General features: G+C 44.4%; 1 long non-coding RNA gene across 1 annotated transcript; it reads right to left on the bottom strand.

Moving 5' to 3' along the window:
- Positions 1–1,359: 1,359 nt before the first annotated feature.
- Positions 1,360–20,940, bottom strand: LOC125155731 (uncharacterized). Its single transcript, XR_007148330.1, has 3 exons — positions 20,885–20,940; positions 13,910–13,985; positions 1,360–1,453 (listed from the first exon to the last, which is right to left on the bottom strand). It is a non-coding gene; the product is annotated as an uncharacterized LOC125155731 (long non-coding RNA).
- Between the last annotated feature and the right edge of the window lie 827 nt (positions 20,941–21,767).

The raw sequence follows: 21,767 nt of genomic DNA, 5'->3' as shown, positions 1-21,767 counted from the left end.
AATTTTAAGGTGGCGACTGTAGAGCGTAAAACTCCCAAGTGCATGGTCCTTCTGAGGGTGGGACTCGGTGTGACTGTACTGGTTATTGGTCCATGAAACCAGTGCTGTTAAGAGAGGCAGCTTCGTGGAATTTTGTTAGAAAAAATTTAAATATTATGATGCCTTGTGTTGTGTCATAGCTTGAGGATGAAGGCACATTAAGGAGACCCATCCTTAATGGGTTTGGTTGTAAGCCTCCTTAAGCCTCCTTATTGAATCTAGTAAGACTAGACTCATGGAAGGCTTGGGTGCCGAGCCATCCCCTCAGTTAACATGTGAGGAAATGAAAATGTGCCAAGAGGCCCACGCTCACACAGCTGGGCAAGAAACTGTGTTATTTTGCTACTAAGCTGATTCCAGAAGGGCGTGAGGAAACGCCTGAGGCTGAGGTATAGATTTCTTACCTTGATTGGAAGGATGGTCTTACGGCTGTTTCCTTTTGCTGAAACTCACCCGATCATACATTTGAATATTTGCAGTTTAGTATGTGCGAATTACACCTCAATAAAGCTGCTTAAAAATATTTAAGGCAAGAATAAAAAAGTTGATTTAAGAATAAGATAGTCATAGGGCGCCGGGGTGGCTCAGGCGGTTGAGCTCCTGACTTCGGCTCAGGTCATGATCTCGTGGTTCGCGAGTTTGAGTCCCACGTGGGGCTCTGTGCTGACAGCTCAGAACCTGGAGCCTGTTTCAGATTCAGTGTCTCCCTGTCTCTTCTCCCCCTCCACACTCACACACACTCTCTCTCAAAATAAAAAAAAAAAATTAAAAAAACCCCATAAAATTAAAAAAAAAAAGATGGTCAACAGTTTAAATTTGTCAGGAATATCAAAGAATAAAAGTGAGCAGTCTGTCAAACGCACAGACGAACTGCCATCAGTATCATACTGTAGGGTTCACGGGGTGCCTTTGCCAATAGTATCCCAAAGATTCTTCCAGGTGGAAATTCCATGTAAAGGGAATGCCATACAGACGCAAACCCACCAAAAACCCTTTCCCAAAGCAGGGGGCATGGGAGCCCTGGAGTCCTGAAGGTAGAACCCCCCTGAGGGTTTTCTCAAGCGTGACCATTGGAGGAATTCTTCTCCAAATGAACCTCACCTCTGAGGGGGAGTTTGGGGGACAGAAGAGCATTAACCTCGGTTTTCATTCCTCTGATGGGAAGAGTGCTTCTGCTGTTTCAACCCCAGGAACGGGGCTCCCCGCCAGCCTGGAGGCTTCCGTGTTGAACTTCCCAGACCTAGGCTGCTCCGTGTGAACCCAGCTCTCCACCCGCCCCCCAACCCCACCCCCAACCCGGGATGGAGAACTTGCCTGATGCACAGGCAGGAAGCTGGGAAGGGCCTTCTTCTGATCCTTGGCAGCTGGTTGGCTTTCGGGATCATTTGGTCCGTTCCCTTTCTTCAGAGGATACCTGACAAAATGCATCAGCAGGGAGGCAGATTACAGCAGGTTAAAGAAAACGGGCAGGAAATAAAAAACACACAAGGAGCAGGTTTTCCGCTTTATTTTATGTGTCCTCGAGGACTGGGAGCCCCGGGAAGCGCTCCCGAGGTCCCTCGACTCCGTGCCACCCTGCAGCAGGTCTCGTGCCCCTGTTCTTTCACCTGGAACAGCAGGGACTCTTCGATTTGGGCTCCTCTCATTACACTGGGAACATTTTGGTTGCTTGCGAAAGGATGAGGATGGGCGGCTCGTTAGGAGGTGAGCCCGTCAGGGGAGAGGGAGAGTCACTTGCAGGTAGATCTTCAAAGAGCTGTTGGCAAGATCAGAGCCAAAGGCGACGGGCTGGCTCTCTCTTAACACAGAGTTTTCATTTAGAGGACAGAGGGAGCTCTCTTCCCTGGTGATGGTTTTTCCAAGTTGCCCGGAACGTGGGTTGAACGGTCCCCGGTGTCATCACTGTGTCTCACTGGGTGAGCTGCTCTTACAGAGCCTCGCTCCAAGGTGGCGTTGTAGACCCTCAGGGCTTCTCCAAAGACCTCCACCCCGCTGCGCTCCCTCCTCACCCCATCTTCGGGGAGGACTGCGGGCTGGTTGGCAGACCCTTGGGAAAGTACCCTGTGCTCTCTCGTTTGAGAAGGGTGGAGCGGGGTGGACAGGAGCCAACCCCGAGGAGGAGAAGGCTCCCAGAATGGCGAACACTGAGTGTTGTCCTTGCTGCTCCGTGTCTGGGTGACCTGGGCACGTTCTGAGCGTTCGGGAAAACACATGGAAGAACGCGCCCTCATGGTTTTATGGTTCCTGTGGTTAGATCAGACCCACACATCTTGGAATGGAATTTTTTTTTTTTGTCCCTTAAAAATGCTGTGTGCACAAAACAGAGTGTGACATCCACAAGAGGAACTTCCGTCGTAAGTGGAAAGGACCCACGTCTTTTTCACTGCTGATTTTATTTTCGTGGTTAATTATTTATTCATAAATCTTGCCTCAGAGATTCTCATTTTGGCTCCCAAGCGATAAAAGCTCAAGGTCACAGGGGAAGTGTTTTCAAATGCTAAGTGATCCTCCTCCAAACTAATGTTGTAAAATTTTTATTTCAGGAGTAGTGTTGCTCACAGGAAGGGTGATGACTTAATTTTAGCTCCCACATGAAATATTGACGTCGGGGCTGATGAGGGGGGAAGACAGCAAGGATCAGAGTAATGAGGGCCACGACGGCTGGGCTCGTTCCACCCTGACTTGACAACCCCTTCATTGTGGGACGACCTTTACAAAATGATGGTGTGCGTGCGCGGGGGGTGGGGCTGGGGTGAGGGTAGGAGTTTCAGGGATGCTAGACTCCTGCCAATTCCTGCCTCTCCTGCCACAGACACGGAATACACTGGGGAAGACTCTGCTTCTTCTCGCACCTTATTTGAAAGCTATGGGTGTGTACCTCCAAAAGCAACTTCTCTTTCACATCTGTCGATAACAATAGCTTTAACAGATACTGCATTTTTTCCCCTTCGGTGTCCGACTGTGGGCTGTGTCACCCAAAGATGGTGAAATTCATTCCTTTGAGGTTAATATCTGAAATTCTAGCCATCTCTAGCACATTATTTTGGATTGGTTCACCTTTTTTTTTTTTTTTAAGGTTTAAATATGATTCTTTTTGAATAGTGGCAAATGGTAACCTTCGAAAGGCACCAGATTCAAGTCTTCATCCTCCGGCCCTCCACCTGCCTTGTCAGTTCCTATCTCCAGAGGCAGCCGCTCTTAATTTCATTGGTATTTCCCCCAAAATATTCTATGCTTGTAAACCTTGCATACGCAGTTAGCCCTTGAACAACACAGAGGGTAGGGACGCTGACTCCCTGTGCAGTCGAAATTCCACATATAAATTTTAACTTGGCAAAAATTTAATAACCTACTGTTGACCGGTAGTCTCACTGATAACATAGTGCGTGAACACACATGTTGTGTATTTTATATACTGTATACTGTATTCTTAGAATAAAGCGAGCTAGAGAAAAAAGGTTATTAAGAAAAATTATAAGGAAGGGAGTCAGGGCTGCTGTGCAGGGCCCTGGGGCACCGGCTTAGCAAACACGGTGTCCCCCTGAGCCATGACTGGCGCTTGCTCACCGCATGCACGAGTTGTCAGTCAAGGACATGGAAGGGTGCCTGGTTGACCTGGACACGTACCTGGGATAACGTTTGGGGCTTCATCTGCATCCTCACCAAAGTGGCTTCGCAACGAGGCAAAACAGACATGAGCGATATTCAAGTCGTCGACCTGCATGTGCAGTATGCTTAGTAGTTTACAGAGCCTGGCCTTCCCTCGCGACCGGTTCAGGAGGCCGCAGCCAGGGAGTGATGCGGAAATCAAAAGAGTTGAGGCTGGCTATCAAATTCGGTAAGAGCTGCAAGATCTGTGAGAGTGGGGACGACTCCCCTCACCGTGAAAGGGAACGAACAGGTCCAGCCCAAGGGATGGGGCATCCTGAGAACTGCCGTTAAATGGAACTTCACCAAGTTCTGTTTGACAAGAACGGCTATTTGGTGAAGTGGCACAGTCCCACGGAGGAGCTCCTGGGAATAGAGAAGGACTCGCCCAGCCACCTGTAGCTCCACAAATGTGCTCCCCACCCAGCCCCCGAATCCACTGCTTCCGGCCCTTGGAGCCTTCCAGCTGGCGCTCATGACAGCCTGCCTGAAAACCAGCTCACTGATGGGGCCACCAGAGAGCCCAGGCTGCACCTCCTGCCTGAGGAGGGTCCTCTGTCCAGATGGTGGCAGGCTGCCCCCACCCCTGTCTGTCTTGTGGGAATAAAACAAATTGGGGGGAAAATCATAAAAAAGAGAAAATGCACTGACAGTAAGTACTGTAGGGTAAAACGCCCCCATATAAGTGGACCCAGGCAGTTCAGACCCATGTTGTTCAAGGGTCAACTGTATATAAATCTTTAAAAAAAACTAGCTAGTGATAGCCTATAAGCAATTTGTCTTGACATTCCTTTATACCCATACAAATAGCAGCTCTACGTTTTAGGCTATCAGAAGCCCCAGCATTCTGTGCAGAACTGGATCTGGAATGTCGAGTCTTTAATTTTCCCTCTATTCTCTTCTCATAAGTCTCTATTGTCTTCCTTTGATCCAGAAATACTCTATGGCAAGAAAGACATTGTAGGTGGGATCATTGTATTAGTGAATGTATCAGCCAGGCTGCCGTAACAAAGAAAACCCGAAGTACAGTGGTTCAAGTGTGGTAGAACTTTATCTCTTCCACCTATGACAGCTCAGAGGGAAGTGGTCTAGGACTTGTAGGGAAGCAAAGGGGTCCTCTGTGTAGAACTTCCAGCTCTGAGTCCAAAGCAGATGATGAATTCTTGTCATTTCCCTTAACCAGAGGGGAGAAAAACAGAGTCAGGAAGAGCACATGCACATTTCTTTTTTGGGACACGACCTGTAGGTGTGACACATCACTTCCGCTCACATGCCGTGGGTCAGAGTTTGTCCACATAACCCCACTGACGGTGGCTAAAACTCAGGAGTTCTGTTGTTAAAGGAAGCAGAATGGATATCACTGGCCAACCAGCCGTCTTTTTCACAGTTGGGTTGTCCAGTCCCAACTGAGCCCAAGCTGATGCTAGGCCAGGAGGCTGACATCTCCTTCTGCCCCTCCACCCACACTCTGGTATCTTTTGGGCCTATTTGGCTGAGATGATATGCCTGAGAATTTCTGCATTTTGACTGAAGGAAGAGGAAAAAAATTTGGCTGTGGGCACCTGTTGGCCCACAGCAAGAGGGTGTCTTCAGCCTTCCCAACAGGGGACACTATCATATCGTGTTCTGCAGTCTGGCTCCAGGACAAGGTCTGATCCTAAGTGGTAAAGAGAACACTGGGAAAAGCTAAAAGGGTCTTTTTTGAGGGGGAACCTTATGAGAACTGGGGTTCAGATAACAGAGCTCAATGCAGATGAAGGGGGAAGAGACAAGAGTCCACCATTTCTGCATGGAACACACTGGTGTCCTCCAGTGGAGAAAAGCATTTCCATTCTAGTAGGGAGAGGCAGGTGTTAAACAATACACTTTAGCAAATTGTATAGCATTTTGATAAGTGCTGTGGAGATAAACAATGAGGAAGGACAGTAGGGAACATTGGGTGGTGGTGATTGGAATTGTTGCAATTTTGCAAGAGTATCTTGGAAAGACCCCTCTGAGAAAATGACGTCTGTGTACAGATCTGGAGGGTATGAGGGTATTTGGAGGAAGTGCATCTGGGCAAAGGGAGGAGTAAATGGAAAGGCCTTGAGGTGAGTGCATGTCCTGTGTGTTTGAAGAAGGGCAGGGAGGCCAGTGTGGCTGGAGCAGATTAAGTGAGGGGACAGTGGAGGTGAGGTCAGAGGGGTAAGGGGAGCAGATGGTGTAGGGGCTTGTAGGGCATTGTGAAGGTTTTAGCTTTTCTGTGGAGAGAGATAAGAAGGCCCTGAAGGGTTTTGAGAAGAGGAGTGACATGATATGATTCACTTGTCATATATGATCGTATATGATCACTCGCGGTGTTGAAAATTGGCCCTAGGAAGGCAAGGGCTGTTATAATTCTTTAGATGAGGGATGATGATGATTTGGTTTAGGACAGGTAGAAAAAAGGCTGCCCTCAGGATGGGTTTTCATGGCGGGGCCACAGCAGCATAAATAATTGAATGTGGGGGTCAGAGAAGGAGAAGAGTCAAGAATGACTCTAGGGATTTTTGCCTGAATGACTGAATGGTGGAACCACTGAAGGGTACCATTTACTGAGATGTAGAAGATACGGGATTAGCAGATTTTGGAGGGAGATTAGGAGCTCAGATTTTGACCTTTCAGGCTTGGGATAGTCATTGGACATTCAAAGGATATAATTTGAAACTCTGGATTCAGCCTTGTCTTTAGTCAGATATATCTCTTGGTTATTTCAGGTCTATGAGCTAGTATAATTTTTTGTTGTTGTTGTTCTGGGCTTTCTTCCTCAATGACGGGCAGCCAAAATCCTGATTCACTCACCCTCTTGTTAATTCATTGGTCACGTCTTTTTCATGTCTATCCTGTGAAATTTCACTGTGCCCATCATGTCCGTCTCTTATTGTCTGGCTTAGGCTATAACCCACAATTAGCAAAAGCCAATTCTGTGGCCTTCTCTTCTAAGCTCCACCAAATTTTTTCTGTGTGTGTGTGTGTGTGTGTGTGTGTGTGTGTGCGCGCGCGCGCGCGCGCACGTGGGTGGGTGTGTGTGTGAGAGAGAGTTAGAGTATGTTTTAAGACAAACAGTAAGTAATTTTTTGATGATAATTTAATTTAAAAGACATCTATCGAGTGGTGAATGAGACAGTGTCTGCCTTCGTGAGCACAGAAGACAGATACATTAACAAATAGCTATAATGCAATGTGGCATGAACCATGAAAGGAGTTTGGGAATAAAGATCAGGGGATAATTAGTCCTGAGCAGAGGACTTCTGGCCTCTTTCTTTTTTCAACACAAGAAACTATGAGAAAGCATTAGATTTGGAGTTTGGAGACCACTGTTCAGGTCTTGGTCTTTCTAGTTATGAACTGCGTGACCTTGGGCAAAGCATTTAACTTCTCTGAGATGGATATTGGACACCCAAGTGATGCAATTTGAAACCTTGGATTCGGCTGTGCTCTTAGTCAGACACATCCCTTGGATTCTCCAGTTTTGTGGGTCAACAGAACTCTCATGTTCCCCATCTGTTCAGCGGCTACAATGACTTCTGTACAGCCTCTCCCATAGGGCTGTTGTGAAATTAAGTGTGATGGTAGATGTGAAGATGCCTTAGAGTCTGTGCAAGGCCAACATAGGGGTTTTTATGATAACCGAAGGATTTAGGTGAACTACCCCGTTTCTTTAATTGTGAGATTTTTTAAAGGTAATAGAAGAAAAAATTCCCACAGGAAATCCCAAGCCGTGTGTCTTCCCTCCCAGGGACCCACTATTATAACCCCTCAAGTAATACAAAGACCAGGTCTGATGACAAATGGAGTTGTCTATAAAGAGTGAGAAGTGAGGCCAGAGTTGCCCTTTCTCTTAGCTTGGCTGGTTGCTAAAGTGAATGGGGCTTACAGGCTGCCCAGTGCTTTGAAATTTCAGTTTCAGCCTTTTTTTGTTGCTAGTGTCTAGAGATAGAGCAGAATTCCGTATGTCAATTTTGTAAATGACAACCTCGCTAAAAATAATTCTGATTTCTTTTTTTTTTGTAAATTTCACAGACTATTCTATGTAGACGATCTTGTCATCTACAGATTGATAGTTTTCTTGTTTTCCTTCCCATGCTGAACTTTTTTTTTCTTTTTCTTTAACTGGCTCTACCCTCTAGGACAATGTCGAAGGGAAGGAATGAGAGAAGGCACACTGGCCTTTTTCCTGATGGTAAGCAGTGTATTAGTTTGCTAGGGTGGTTATAACAACAGAGATGTGTTTCTGAAGGTTAGAAATCTGAGATCAAGGTATTGGCAGGTATGGTTTCTTCTGAAGCCTCCTTTTCTTTTCTTTTCTTTTCTTTTCTTTTCTTTTCTTTTCTTTTCTTTTCTTTTCTTTTCCTTTCTCTTTTCTTTTCTTTTTTCTCTTCTCTTCTCTTTTCTTCTTTTCTTTCTTTCTTTCTTTCTTTCTTTCTTTCTTTCTTTCTTTCTTTCTTTCTTTCTTTCTTTCATAAGAACAGCAGTCATATTGGATTAAGGCCCACTCACATGATTTCATTTTACCTTGATTACCTCTTAAAGGTTCTGTCTTCAAATAGAGCCATATTCTGAGGTACCAGGGGTTAGGACTTTAACATAAGAATGTTGAGGGATGAAATTCAGCCCCCAACAGGAAGAAAACATCCAGTGTTTCATCAGTAAGCATGACCCTAGCTGTCGGGTTTTGATAGCTGCCTGTTAATCAAGTTCTGGCATTTTCCACCTGTTCTTAGTTTGCTGGGAGTATTTATCAGGAATTAGTGCTGGAATTTATAAAATGCTTTTTATTCATCTATTGAGATAATAATATGCTTTTCCTTAGTTTATTTATACTGTGCTTTTAGAATGTTAAACCAATCTTGATTTCCAACTGGTCATGGTGTATTAACCATTTTTGGTACACGGAGGTGTACTAGCAATGTATCTTTTATTGCAACTTGCAACAGATATTGTTAACCTTGCAATTCTCTTTACATATGCACAATCAGAACATGATGGTAATTTGAAAATTCATGTTTTTCACCTTCATTGTCAGCAACTATAATTGGGCTGTATAAAACTATGAAGGGTTACAATATTATCAGGTGTGTTTGGGAGTTCCTTCAGTATAGAAATATGCTCTGATGTCACAGTTGCGGTGAAAAGGAAACTTTCTGGAGTATTTGCCCAGATCAAAGAGGTTGGGCAGATGGAAATCAACGCACCACTTTCTTTACTAAGAAAGTCTTGCTATGAAAAAAAATATCAGCCAAAAGAAACAATGCACCAAGTGATATAACAAAAATTGTAAATTAAGTGAAGTGTAATGCATAAACTTTAGATTATTCTCTTTACAAACTATGTGATAATATGGAAAATGAATTATAAAATAGGACTTTCATTGAATATTGAGGTCCAGTGATTGTAGAAAAGAAAAGTTGAGAATGCTTGAGCTATAAAAACTCAATGTTTCTGCAAGATATAAAGTCTGATGGGTCCCATCTTTTTTTTAAAATTTTTTTAAGAGTGATTGAATAGATTTGATTTTATTTTGTTTTTACTTGAATATAGTTGACATACAATGTTACCTTAGCTTTAGATACACAACTTTGTAATTTGACAACTTTGTACATCATGCTGTGTTTACCACAAGTATAGCTACTATCTGTCCTGCTACATCGCTATTATAATATTGGCTGTATTCCTTATGCTCTGCTTTTTATTCCCATGACTTATTCATTCCATATCTGGAGGCCATCTCCCTTTCCTCTTAACCCTTTCCCCCACCCCTTCACCCCCCTTTCCTCTGGCAGTTATCAGTTTATCCTCTGTATTTCTAGTTCTTATTCTGCTCTTTGTGTGTTTATTCATTTTTTTAAAGATTCCATTTATGAACGGAATCATATGGCATTCGTCTTTCTCAGTCTGACTTATTTCACTTAGCATAATACCCTCTAGGTCCATACAAGTTGTCTCAAATGGCACGATCTCATCCTTTTTTATGGATGTCTAATATTCCATTGTACAAATATACATTTTCCTTATCCATTTGCCTGTTGAAAGCCAAAAGGTTGCTTCCATGTCTTGGCTATTGTAAATGATGGTGCAATAAATATAAGGGTGCATATACCTTTTTGAGTTAGTGTTTTTGTTTTCCCTGGGTGAAAACTCAATAATGGAACTATTGGATCATAAGGTATTTCTATTTTTAATTTTTGAGGAACGGCCATACTATTTCACAGTGGTTGTATCAAATTGCATTCCCACCAACAGTGCATAAAGGTTCCTTTTTCTCCATATCCTTCCAACACTTGTTGTTTCTTGTCTTCTTGATTTTAGCCATTCTAACAAGAGTGAAGTGGTGTCTCATCATGGTTTTGTTTGCATTTCCCCAATAATGAATGATGCTGGGCATCTTTTCATGTGTCTGTTGGCCATCTGCGTGTCTTCTATTGGAAAATGTCTATTCAGGACCTCTGCCAATTTTTAATCAGATTGCTTGTTTTTCTGATGTTGAGTAGTATGAGTTCTTTATATATTTTGGATATTAACCCTTTATCAGATATATCATTGGCAAATATCTTCTCTCATTCAGTGGGTTGTCTTTTTGTTTTGTTGATGGTTTTGTTTGCTATGTAAAAGCTCTTTACTTTGATGTGGTCCTAATAGTTTATTTTTTAATTTTTATTTACTTATTTTTTAATTTAAATTTTAGTTAGTTAAACATACAGTGCAATATTGGTTTCGGGAGTAGAATTTGATGATTCATCACTTACATACAACACCCAGTGCTCATCATAACAAGTGCCCTCTTTAATACTCATCACCCATCTAGCCCATATCCCACTCACCTCCCTCCATCAACCCTCAGTTCGTTCTCTATGGTTAAGAGTCTCTTGTAGTTTAGTTCCCTCCCTCCTCTCCCTATCCCTTCCATATATTCATCTGTTTTGTTTCTTAAGTTCCTCATGTGAGTAAATCATATGGCATTTTTCTTTCTCTGATTGACTTATTTTGCTTAGCACAATACACTCTAGCTCCGTACATGTCATTGCAAATGGTAAGATTTCATTCTTGTTGGTGTCTGAGAATATTCCATTGTATATATATATAGCACATCTTCTTTAGCCATTCATTAGTCGATGGACATTTGGGCTCTCTCCATAATTTGGCTATTGTTGATAGAGCTGCTATAAACATTGGGGTGCATGTGCCTCTTTGAATCTGTAGTTTTGAATCCTTTGGGTAAAAACCTACTAGTGCAAGGGTAGTTTTATTTTTAGTTTTTTGAGGAACCTCCATACTGTTCTCCAGAGTGGCTGCACCAGTTTGCATTCCCACCAAGAGTGCAAGAGGGTTCCCCTTTCTCCGCATCCTCGCCAACACCCGTTGTTTCTTGTGTTGTTAATTTTAGCCATTCTTACAGGTGTGAGGAGGTATCTCATCATGGTTTTGATTTCTATTTCCCTGATGATGCGTGATGTTGAATATCTTTATGTGTTTATTAGCCATCTGAATGTCTTCTTTGGAAAAGTGTCTATTCATGTCTTCTGCCCGTTTCTTACCTGGGTTATTTGTGTTTTTTTTTTTTTGTGGGGGGTGTTGAGTTTGATAAGTTCTTTATAGATTTTGGATACTAAACCTTTATCATACATGTCATTTGCAAATATCTTCTCCCATTCTGCAGGTTGTCTTTTAATTTTGTTGATTGTTTCCTTTGCTGTGCGGAAGCTTTTTATCTTGATGAACCCAATAGTTCATGCTTGCTTTTGTTTCCCTTGTTTTAAGAGACATATCTAGAAAAATGTTGCTATGGCTGATGTCAGCGAAATTACTGCATGTGTTCTCTCCTAGGATTTTTTTGGTTTTAGGTCTCACATTTTGAGTTTGTTTTTCTGTATGGTGTTAGCAAGTTGCCTGGTTTCATTCTTTTAGATGTAGCTGTTCAGTATCTCAACACCATTTATTGAAAAGACTGACTTTTCCCCACTGTATATTCTTTCTTCCTTTGTCATAGACTAATTAACCGTATAAATGTGGGTGTATTTCTGGGGTCTCTATTCTGTCCATTGATCTATGTGTTGGTTTTTGTGCCAATACCATGCTGTTTTGGTTACTACAGATTTGGAATATATCTTGAAATCGGGAATTGTAATATCTCCAGCTTTCTTCTTTCTCAGGACTGCTTTGGCTATTCAGAGTCTCTTGTGGTTCCATTTAATTGTTTTGTAAAAAATGCTGTTGGTGTTCTGATAGGGTTTGCGTTGAATCTACAGATTATTTTGGGTAATATGGACACTTTGACAATATTAATTCTTCCAATTCATGAGCATGGAATATCTTTCCATTTGTTTGCGAGACTGGTTTCTATGCTGTCCTTGTTACTAAAACAAAGCACAGAAGCAATTTAGATATACATTATCACCATTGAGAAGCGCTGTAATCAATCTGAACTAGATTAGATACGTTAACAAGCGCAAAGCTTGCTCATTTGTCATGTTAAAAACTTTGATATTGATAAATATGATCTTCCTTCAAAGCGTGCATTTAAGAACTTAATATAGGGACTCCCTGTTATACATATACCTCTTTGCTTAGTTACAGCTGAATGACAGGAATGAAAAGAAGTTATGAATGTAGCAGCAACTCATTATTTATTCACCTATACTCACACTTGCAGTAAATAAAGTGCACAATTTTTGCCATTCTTTTCTTTTTTCTAGATCATGTGTTCTTGTATTTATTGAAGTGTAATTTTATGTATGCTGAATATAATCATAAAATTTGAGCTTGTATTTTGTTTATAATTTTTTTCTATTTTATTGCTCCTCAATGATTTTTTTAAAATGTAAACTTTATTTTTTGGAACACTTTTAGGTTTATAGAAAAGTCATAAAGATCGTTCAGAGAGTTCTCATATACCCTACTCAGTTTCCCCTGTTACTAACATCCTACACTAACATCTTCTGTTACTATGGTACATTTATTACTAGTCGTGAACCAATATTGATTCATTATTATTGATTAAAGTTCATACATTCATCAGGTTTCCATAGTTTTTCTTAATGTTCTTTTTCTGTTCCAGGATGTCATCTAGGACAGCACGTTACATTTAATTATTGTGTCTCCTTTGGCTCCTCTTAGCTGTGTTAGTTTCTCAGATGTCCCTTGTTTTTTTGGATGACCTGGGAGACTCTGAGGAGTACTGATCAGGTCTTTTGTAGAACATCCCCCAGTTGAGATTTGTCTGATGGTTTTCTCATGATAAGACTGATCCTGTCTCCTGATAAGAGTTATAGTAATCCATTTTTGTCATAAGTTACAAAAGCACTGGTGTGTGTTTGATTGGAAATGACAAACAAACAGTTTCTTCTCCACAGGTTGTTGGGGAAACACCCCTCCAGTGATGCTGGGCCACTCACAAACTGAGGGTGTTCTGAATGACCCAGGCAAAGAATCCAGGGTGACTCTGGATTCTGGGAGCCACCCCCCCAATAGCAGGACTTTTGCTCTGATGACTTTTCTCCAGCATCTTTTAGTCTCTGTGGCTCTATCATGGATCTTTAGAGTGCAGCAGGGACTCTGATTAGCTCACCTTGGGGAAAAGCAACTAGTAAATGTCCAGTGGTTTCGCAGGTGGGGGGCTTAATAAGCTGGATGCCAGACTGTTGTGCCTGCGCTCACTTACCCCACTTTCATGACACCCTCACCCTGGCTTCCATTTTCACTTCACTCCTTGGTTTCTAATTCCAAAGCCCTAGATTTTCATTCTTCTTTCAAGGTAGGACCTCTCCTTTCTGAAGGAGATGATGAGACGTCCCTTACTATCTCAGCCAAAGGGACTAGGAATCCAAGATAGAAGAGTAACCTCTCTTCTCTGGTTTTCAACAGCAGGACTCATTTCTGGATTGGAAATGTGTATATCTCCAGTTCTACCACTTTTCTCTCGAATATATTCTCTTTATATGCCGCTTAGTCTCGATGTCCTAATTAAATAAGGGAGCCGAACTTTGCAAATACGATATACAGATTTGTCCATTATGATGTTCTGTGGGGAATAATTGATGGAATCGCTAACAAGCAGAGTTATGGTTTGGTTTGTCTACCTCCTTCTCCCCGCCTGCCCGCCCCGCCCCCCCCCCAACCTCTGCCATAGCCTCCTAACTGGTGCCCCTCCCTCCAGCCTGCGCCAGGAGCCTGAGGCTCGAAGCACACAGCTCACTTTACCGCTGACCTTGAAATCCCGTGTGTCCCTTTGGTTGTCCAGGGTGTGTGGTTTCAGAGCAGCGACAGCAGCATCACAGGGGGGCCTGTTAGAAACACAAACTCTCAGGGCCCCAGCCCAAACCTCCCTGAACTGGAAACTCTGGGGGTGAAGTCCAGCAAACCTATGTTATTTTTTATTTTTTTTATTTTTTTTTATTTTTGAGACAGAGAGAGATAGGGCATGAACAGGGGAGGGTTAGAGAGAGAGGGAGACACAGAATCCGAAACAGGCTCCAGGCTCTGAGCTGTCAGCACAGAGCCTGACGTGGGGCTCGAACTCACGGACCGTGAGATCATGACCTGAGCCGAAGTCGGGCGCTCAACCGACCAAGCCACCCAGGCGCCCCCAAACCTATGTTAAAAAAACAAGACAAAACAACTCATCAGGGAAATCTGAAGCTTGCTGATGTCTGAGAACCACCAGCCAGTGAGAGGAGCCATAAGCTCCCTGTCCTGAGAAAGCTTGCTGGGCTGTGGTCCCCACCCACCTCTCTACAGTCTTCTTCCCTTTTTCCTGCCCTGCATTTTTACATCAGAGGGATGAGGGGTCGTCTGCAGTTGCCTGCGGAGAATATGTAAACCGCTCTCAAGCTCATTTTCCGTTGTTTGCTCGACTAGGTCCTCCGGGTGGGAAATCTTCCTGCCCCTCCCCTGGGTAGATGAGCGGGCAGCTGAGGTGTCATTTCTCCAGGAAGTGATCCGCCAGCCTCTGCCCCACCCCTGTGCCCCCTTAGATGCTCCCATAGTGCCTTGTGCGCATCTCTATAATTAAACCTAAACTCCTCACGTTGTATTTATCTACATACACGGGTTTCTGCCAGTAGATCGTGAGCTTTTATTAGGGACTGTGCTTCCTTTATCTTTGTGTCCACAGCACCTCGCCCAGAGTTTGAGCACTTGGCAGGTAGTCAGTTATGTGACAACCATTGAATGATTTATGAGGGAATGAAATAATAAATGTGTAAATATTCGTCAACGTTTCTGTCACATCTATGGTTCTATTCCCGCATTCATTTTGGACAAGTAAAATTTCCCTTTAATTCATCAGACATGGGGGCACCCGAGTGGCTCAGTCGGTTAAGCATCTGACTCTTGATTTCGGCTCAGGTCATGATCTCACGGTTCCAGGAGTACGAGCCATGCTGCTGTCAGCATGGAGCCTGCTTGGAATTCTCTCTCTCTCTCTCTCTCTCTCTCTCTCTCTCTCTCTCTGTTCCCCCCCCCCCGCCCTCAAAATAAATACGCTCTAATAAAAAATAAATAAAAACACAACTTAAAAGCCCCCACACTTGGTGCAAGGGCCAGTCTTAGCTTCCTCTCACACAGTGACATTATCATCGTGTGAATTTGGCAGCCGCGGAGTCTGACTGATTTCTGTCGCTGACCTCTGGGCTCATTCATCTCAGTTTGTTCAGGCTTCCTCATGACGTGAGTATTGACTAAGTCAGTGGAAGTGCCTTTTAAAAATTCTACTCAGTGCACCCTTAAGGGGTTCCATCCGCTGCCAGGATAAAAGCATATATTTAAAAGAAGGAAGAAATACATCCCGGTACTGTTTGTCCGTATTCCCGTTTCTTCCTTTATTTAAGAGCCCCGTGTCCTGCTTGGACATATCACAGGAATATATATTCCGAGAAACTTAAAAATGAGACATTGAGTAGTGCTGTGTAAAATAACACAACCAGAAACAAGATCGGTTCCCAGAGTGACTAGTGCAGGACGCGTGGTCACTGGGGCTCACCCGGCAGAGGTTGGCAGGCCATGCTGGTCCAGACACCAGCCACATGCCTCTGCCCTCTTCCCCTTTCTCTTCCCCGATTGTGGTTCCATGGGTACCTTCTCGCCATGGGTTTGGGTAGAAGAAGAGTAAAAATAATAGATAAAAAAGGGACGATGGTAGTTAGTTTCACCATGTAGGTATTTCATATTTTTCAAGGAGCTTTCCCTTTGATTCTCACATCAAAAACAAATTTGAATAGCCTGTAAGGCGCTGGGGCGTATTTGCGAAAGTGTCATTCTTTCACCCTTATGCAAAGGGAGCTATGGATCTATCGGATTTCCCAAGATGCCACAGCAAGTCAGCAGAGGACCTGGAGTAGGAGATCTTCTCATTCGAACTTAGTTTCTGAAGAAGAAGGAGCCGAGGGGCGCCTGGGTGGCTCAGTTGGTTGACCACCGGTCTTCAGCTCAGATCATGATCTTGGGGTTCGTGGGCTTGAGCCTCGCGATGGGCTCTCTGTTGTCACAGCAGAGCCTGCTTCAGATCCCCTGGCCACCTGTCTCTCTGCCCCTCCCCCCGCTCATGCTCTCTCAAAAATAAATAAACATTTTTTTTTTTTTTAAAGAAGGAGCCGAAATAGAAGTGGCCATACGGCAAATTCCTCCGTGGTGCACGCAGGGCGGGTGAGCACTGGTGTTAGCAGGTGTCCTCACGTGGATGCCGTAGGATAGAGATGTTCTAAGCAGGGGCTCTGGGTCAGGCTGTCCAGGTTTGAATGTTAGCTCTTCCTCTCACTTACCTGTGTACCCTGAGCAAGTTGCTTAAACTCTGTGAATCTTAGTTTTCTCCCCTGTAAGTGGGAAACATTGTACTCACTGTCGCATGTGGTTGTTAGGAGGCTTCGACAAGTTAATATGTAAAGAGAGCATAAAATTATGCCTGGAACATAGGAAGTACTCAATAAATGTTAACTCCTACTATTATTACACTCAAAATTCCTCTATGAAGACTTCTCTGGTTATACCAGTGAATCTGCATTACTCTTTCTTCTCTGAACCCTAAGCATGAAAGACTTAATATTAATTTTTTTCTAACATTTATTTATTTTTGAGACAGAGACAGAGCATGAGCAGGGGAGAGGTGAGAGAGAGGGAGACACAGGATCCGAAGCAGGCTCCAGGCTCTGGATGGTCAGCACAGAGCCCGACGCGGGGCTCGAACCCACAAACCGTGAGATCAGGACCTGAGCCAAAGTCAGGTGCTTAACCAACTGAGCCGCCCAGGCTCCCAAGACTTAATATTTTTTAATGATACAACTTAGCATTGCAGAGTATACTTGCTAGCACTCTTCAGTAGTTTTTTTTTTTTTAATTCTTTAAGTGTTTGTTTATATTTGAGACAGAGACAGTGCTCGAGCAGGGGAGGGGCAGAGTGAGAGAGATGGAGACAGAATCTGAAGCAGGATCCAGGCTCTGAGCTGTCAGCACAGAGCCCGACTCGGGGCTTGAACTCAAGGACCATGAGATCATGACCTGAGCCGAAGTCGGACGCTTAACTGACTGAACCACCCAGGCACCCCTAAAAATTTTACAGGTGTGTTCAGCTTACCTCCCTAGTTATGTTGCAAACTCTAGAGGTCGACTCTATGCTGTATACATCTTCTGAATCACTGCCAAACCCTTAATTAATATTTGGATGAATAATCTTTGGATAAAATTGCTTAGTTTCCACTATTTTTTTCCAGGGATTATTATTATTTTTTTTAATGATACTGAGTTTTATTATCTACCGACAGCATGTGTTTTCATTTACTTGTGCTGTGTTGTTCTAAATATTTTCAAATATTTATTTATTTATTTTGAGAGTTAGAGAGAGCGAGTGCAAGCAGGGGAGGGGCAGAGAGAGAGAGAGAGAGAGAGAAAGAGAGAGAGAATCCCAAGCAGGCTCCATGCTGTCCGTGCAGAGCCTGACGCGGGGTTTGATTTCACGACCCTGGGATCATGACCCGAGCTGAAATCAAGAGTCCGACGCTTAACCGATCGAGCCCCCCAGTCGCCCCTACTTGTGTCTGGTTTTATAGCCTTTATAGAATTGTGTACTTTGATTGGAAGTCTGCATGTTTCTTTTTTAAAAATTTTAACTCCCGTATACTGAACATACAGCATTGCCAGTGTCATTTCTATACGTTCCTCAGTGCTCATCGTGATAAGTGCACTCTTAATCCCCTTCACCCACTTCCCCCATTCCCCCACCCGCCTCTCCTCTGGTAGTCATCATCAGAGATTATTTGAAAAACAAATTTGCCTGGCATATTAGATCTTGAATGTTTTTAAATGTTTATTTTTGAGAGAGAGAGCTCGAGCGGGGGAGGGACCCAGGGAGAGGGGACAGAGGATCCCAAGTGAGCTCTGCAGTGACAGCAGAGAACCCATGCAGGGCTCAAGCCCACCAGCTGCGAGATCATGACCTGAACTGAAGTCGGATGCTTAACCGACTGGGTCACCCAGGCGCCCCAGGCATATTCGATCTTTATATGCTTGCATGTCAATTACCTGATTTCACGATGACACTGGGCAGATGAGAACATGTTATTATACTCCCTTTACAGATGACTAATATGAATATCTGAGAATTTAAGTGATACAGTACTTTTTAGTACTTTGAACCCAGGCCTTCTGACTCCAACACTGAGCAATTTCCCACTTCATGTGAAGTGTGTGGTCAGTCTAGATTGGACCGAGGAGCTGCCAGTCATTTGCTTTACACATTTTCCTCTTGTTTCCTGTTGGAGATGCTGGTTTAGAGAGTTGAGGCGGGCACGTTCCGGAGGGGGTAGAAATCAGGATTTCAATGAGAAAGGAGTGCAGATAGAGTTGGACCATGTCATCTGAACCCTCTTGGACCTCGGGTCAAAGCCAAACTGACCACAGGACGGTGGCAAGCATTTTCTTTCCTCTTGGACACTCCTGCAGAGGAGTTGATCCTTAATAGTATAGCCACGCTGGGGATAATTTTTTTTTAATGACTTAAAACGTAAAAAAACAAAGGAAAAAAATAAACAAGAAAATAAACACGATTTTATTAATGATTTCAAATGCCTGTTGGGGAGGAAGATTATTTCCCTAACGTGTTTGAAAAAATGCTCTGAAACGCGAACGTTTATTGTGCAGATACTGCACTGAAATAAGATGACATTCAGTCGCGGTTTCTTATGTCCAACAAAGATGGACACCGGTGTTTCTTTTTATTTTCCAATTTGGAATATCCTGGAGTGACGATTAGGGACATGTCCTTATTGTCATGACCTTGCACTTTGATTGCAGCATGGTCCTGGCCTCCAGGCTATCACAGTTCTTTTCTGAGAGTTGGTTTTCTTTGCCGGTAGAGTCAGAAACTCTATAGCAAAAGTGAGGGGACGGCAGGTATTTGAGGCAAGTTGCATCAACGAGCTCTTTCCAGAGCAGAAGGCAGGGCATGAAAAGCCACCTCCTTAGAGGAAGTGATGGAGGAGGGGGGGTGGGCAGAGATCTGCGGAGATGAGGAGAGGAGGGGTTCCTGGAAGCCAGAGAGAGAATTGTGTGGAAAAGGCTGTGTGATCTGAACGTGGGACTTCCTTCTTAAGAATCAGTCAGGACTCCGCAGGGAAGGAGGCCAGGGGCACACTGACCCTGTCTGTCCCCACCTCCCTCCCACTCCATGCAAAAGTTTCCATTGACCGGACTCAACCAGAAGCCAGAAAGCCTACTTTTTTAAATGTTTATTTTTATTTTTGAGAGAGACAGAGAGAGCATGAGTGGGGGAAGGGCAGAGGGGACGGGCACAGAATTGGAAGCAGGCTCCAGGCTCTGAGCTGTCAGCACAGAGCCTGAGTGGGGCTTGAACTCACCAACCACGAGATCATGACTGGAGCCAAAGTCAACACTTAACCGACTGAGCCACCCAGGCGCCCCCAGAAAGCCTATTGATGCCACCTGTATTAAGTCAGCCTCCCCAGACACGGGGCAGGGTGGAGAGGGTGAAGAGTAGATGGAGAGAAGGTAGGGGAGGGGGTAGGAAGGGAGGGCAATTGGAAGAGAGCCTGCAGAACATTATTGAGTCTTCGTCACAGACGAGCATTTCCTCCCTGGATGACGGGGCACAAGACAGAATGCTCAGCAATGTCCCAATCTGTTTGGATGCGTTTCCTGGGTACGCAGGGGGGGTTCCCCGTTTGCAACTTGTCCTGGGAGAACGGCTCTGCCTTCGAGTTAGGGGAAGAAAAGAATGTGCTAAATACCGAAATCTCTGCCCTGTAGGTCTCCGTGGTTTCTATGGAGTCCTTCCAGGGGTCACGGACCGGGGAGAATAAGCAATGAAACTGATGTCTGTCTTGTGGTCTCATGAAGGGCTCCATCGCTTCCTTGCCCCTGGAGGTATCCTTCCGTGTAAAGAACCCACCACGCCTTGGCTCCGCCTTGCTTGCATGCCCCTTCTGCGTCTCTTTGTATCTCTCTCAGTCCCTGTTTTCTCCCCCTGTGTCTTCCTCCCGTGCTGTCCCCTGGAGAGCAACGTCAGCGTGCTCCACGGCGCCTCCTGTTGGGCACCCAGACACTGCAGCTCGTCCCGCGCGGGCTAGGCTGCTTCGGGCCTGCAAGGCGTTTGCTCTTTGTTGTTTCGGACAAAATGGCGGCTATCTCCTGCTTTTGGAGGTGGAGCGGGACTCAGCAGGTTCCCGTCACAGGGGAGAGAGATCCTTGGCGCACGGTGATTTAGTTCTGGTTACCCGTGGTAGGTCGGAGACGGACCAGCTGTCAGACTCTCCAACAAAATGTCCCCCCTTGGCCCCATTCCCCCTGGAGGCAGCGTTTTCTCCTCAGCCCTTGCTCGCCTCCTTTCCCTCACACTGGGGTCTGAGGTGAAGCATTTAGAGCAGGGAAGACAAATGCCTGCTATGCTGTCGCCACTGCCTGTGCTATGCGTGTGGCGTCCTTGCTAAGCTGAGCAGACACAGGTTGTTGCCCCCTTAGTATCCACTCCACACATCTCCACCTTATCAGCCCTACCTGTGGTTCTGGGAGAGCTAACCCAGCTCACTGCGTCAGGTGTGTAGTATGTGACCTAGGTTAAAGCATTCTTTATTGTATCCCATTGGCGCACAGTGGGTATGTGAGCTAGGCTAGTTCAAGCTAGTGGATCTGGGGACTACAGAAAGAGACGCGGGGATAAGGAGGATACGGGTTTAACCTGCTGGAAGCGTGTCGTCCCGGGACTTCCGGCAGCCATCTTGGGGTCACAAGGGGAGCCACGATCGGGGTGAAGCTGGCCCTCGTGGAAGGCGGAATTTAAACGGAAAAAGGCTGGCGACGTGGTGCGGTTGTTGCTGGATCAGTTTCACCTGGAGCTAGCACTGCCTGTTCGTCCGAAACAATAAATTTTCCATATTGATGAAGCTAGTTGGCTCAAGTTTTCTTTTACTTGCAACTAAGCATAGCGATACGCTTATTAATCATGGTGCCTTTTTTTTTTTTTTTTTTTTTTTTTTGCCGGAGAGAGACCCTCGGTGTCCTTCGAAATACAGCAATCCAAGGGGCTTCCATTCATTTAATTATGGTTGGCAAGTGAGAGACCTAAATCAGTAGCTCTCAAAATGTTTGACTCTTGCCTTGTTGTGGGAACTAAGAGAAACCTTCCCCAGAAAAAGAACTCTTGCGGCAAGGGAACATTACTGTACAAGCCCATTTGGGGGACATTATATGTAAATCTGTTTTGCAATAGCACAACGGAAGATATGTCTTTAGTTTTTCTCTTTCAAAATATCCTTGTTATGTTTTGTTATTACCACTATGCTGGCCTCATGAGTAGAGAGTGCCCTTTCATGTTTTTCTCTGAAATATTTCTCTGAAGTGTTTTTAATAAGATTTTTGTTACTTCTTTTTGAATGTTTGGATGGATTCATTAGCGAAGACTTCTGGGCCTAGGTTTTTTTGAGGGAGGATTTTAAACTATAGATTCATTTTAAAAGTTGAGGTGTGGGGTGCCTGGGTGGTTCAGTGGGTTCAGCCTCTTGACTCTTGATCGGGTTATGATCTCATGGTTTGTGAGACTGAGCTTGCGTCTGGCTCTGTGC

The sequence above is a fragment of the Prionailurus viverrinus genome, chromosome F1 (genome assembly GCF_022837055.1).
Source record: "Prionailurus viverrinus isolate Anna chromosome F1, UM_Priviv_1.0, whole genome shotgun sequence".
In the NCBI taxonomy this organism is placed as follows: Eukaryota; Metazoa; Chordata; class Mammalia; order Carnivora; family Felidae; genus Prionailurus; species Prionailurus viverrinus.
The sequence above is the reverse complement of the archived record's forward strand: the minus strand, read 5'-3'. Positions and strand labels throughout refer to the sequence as shown.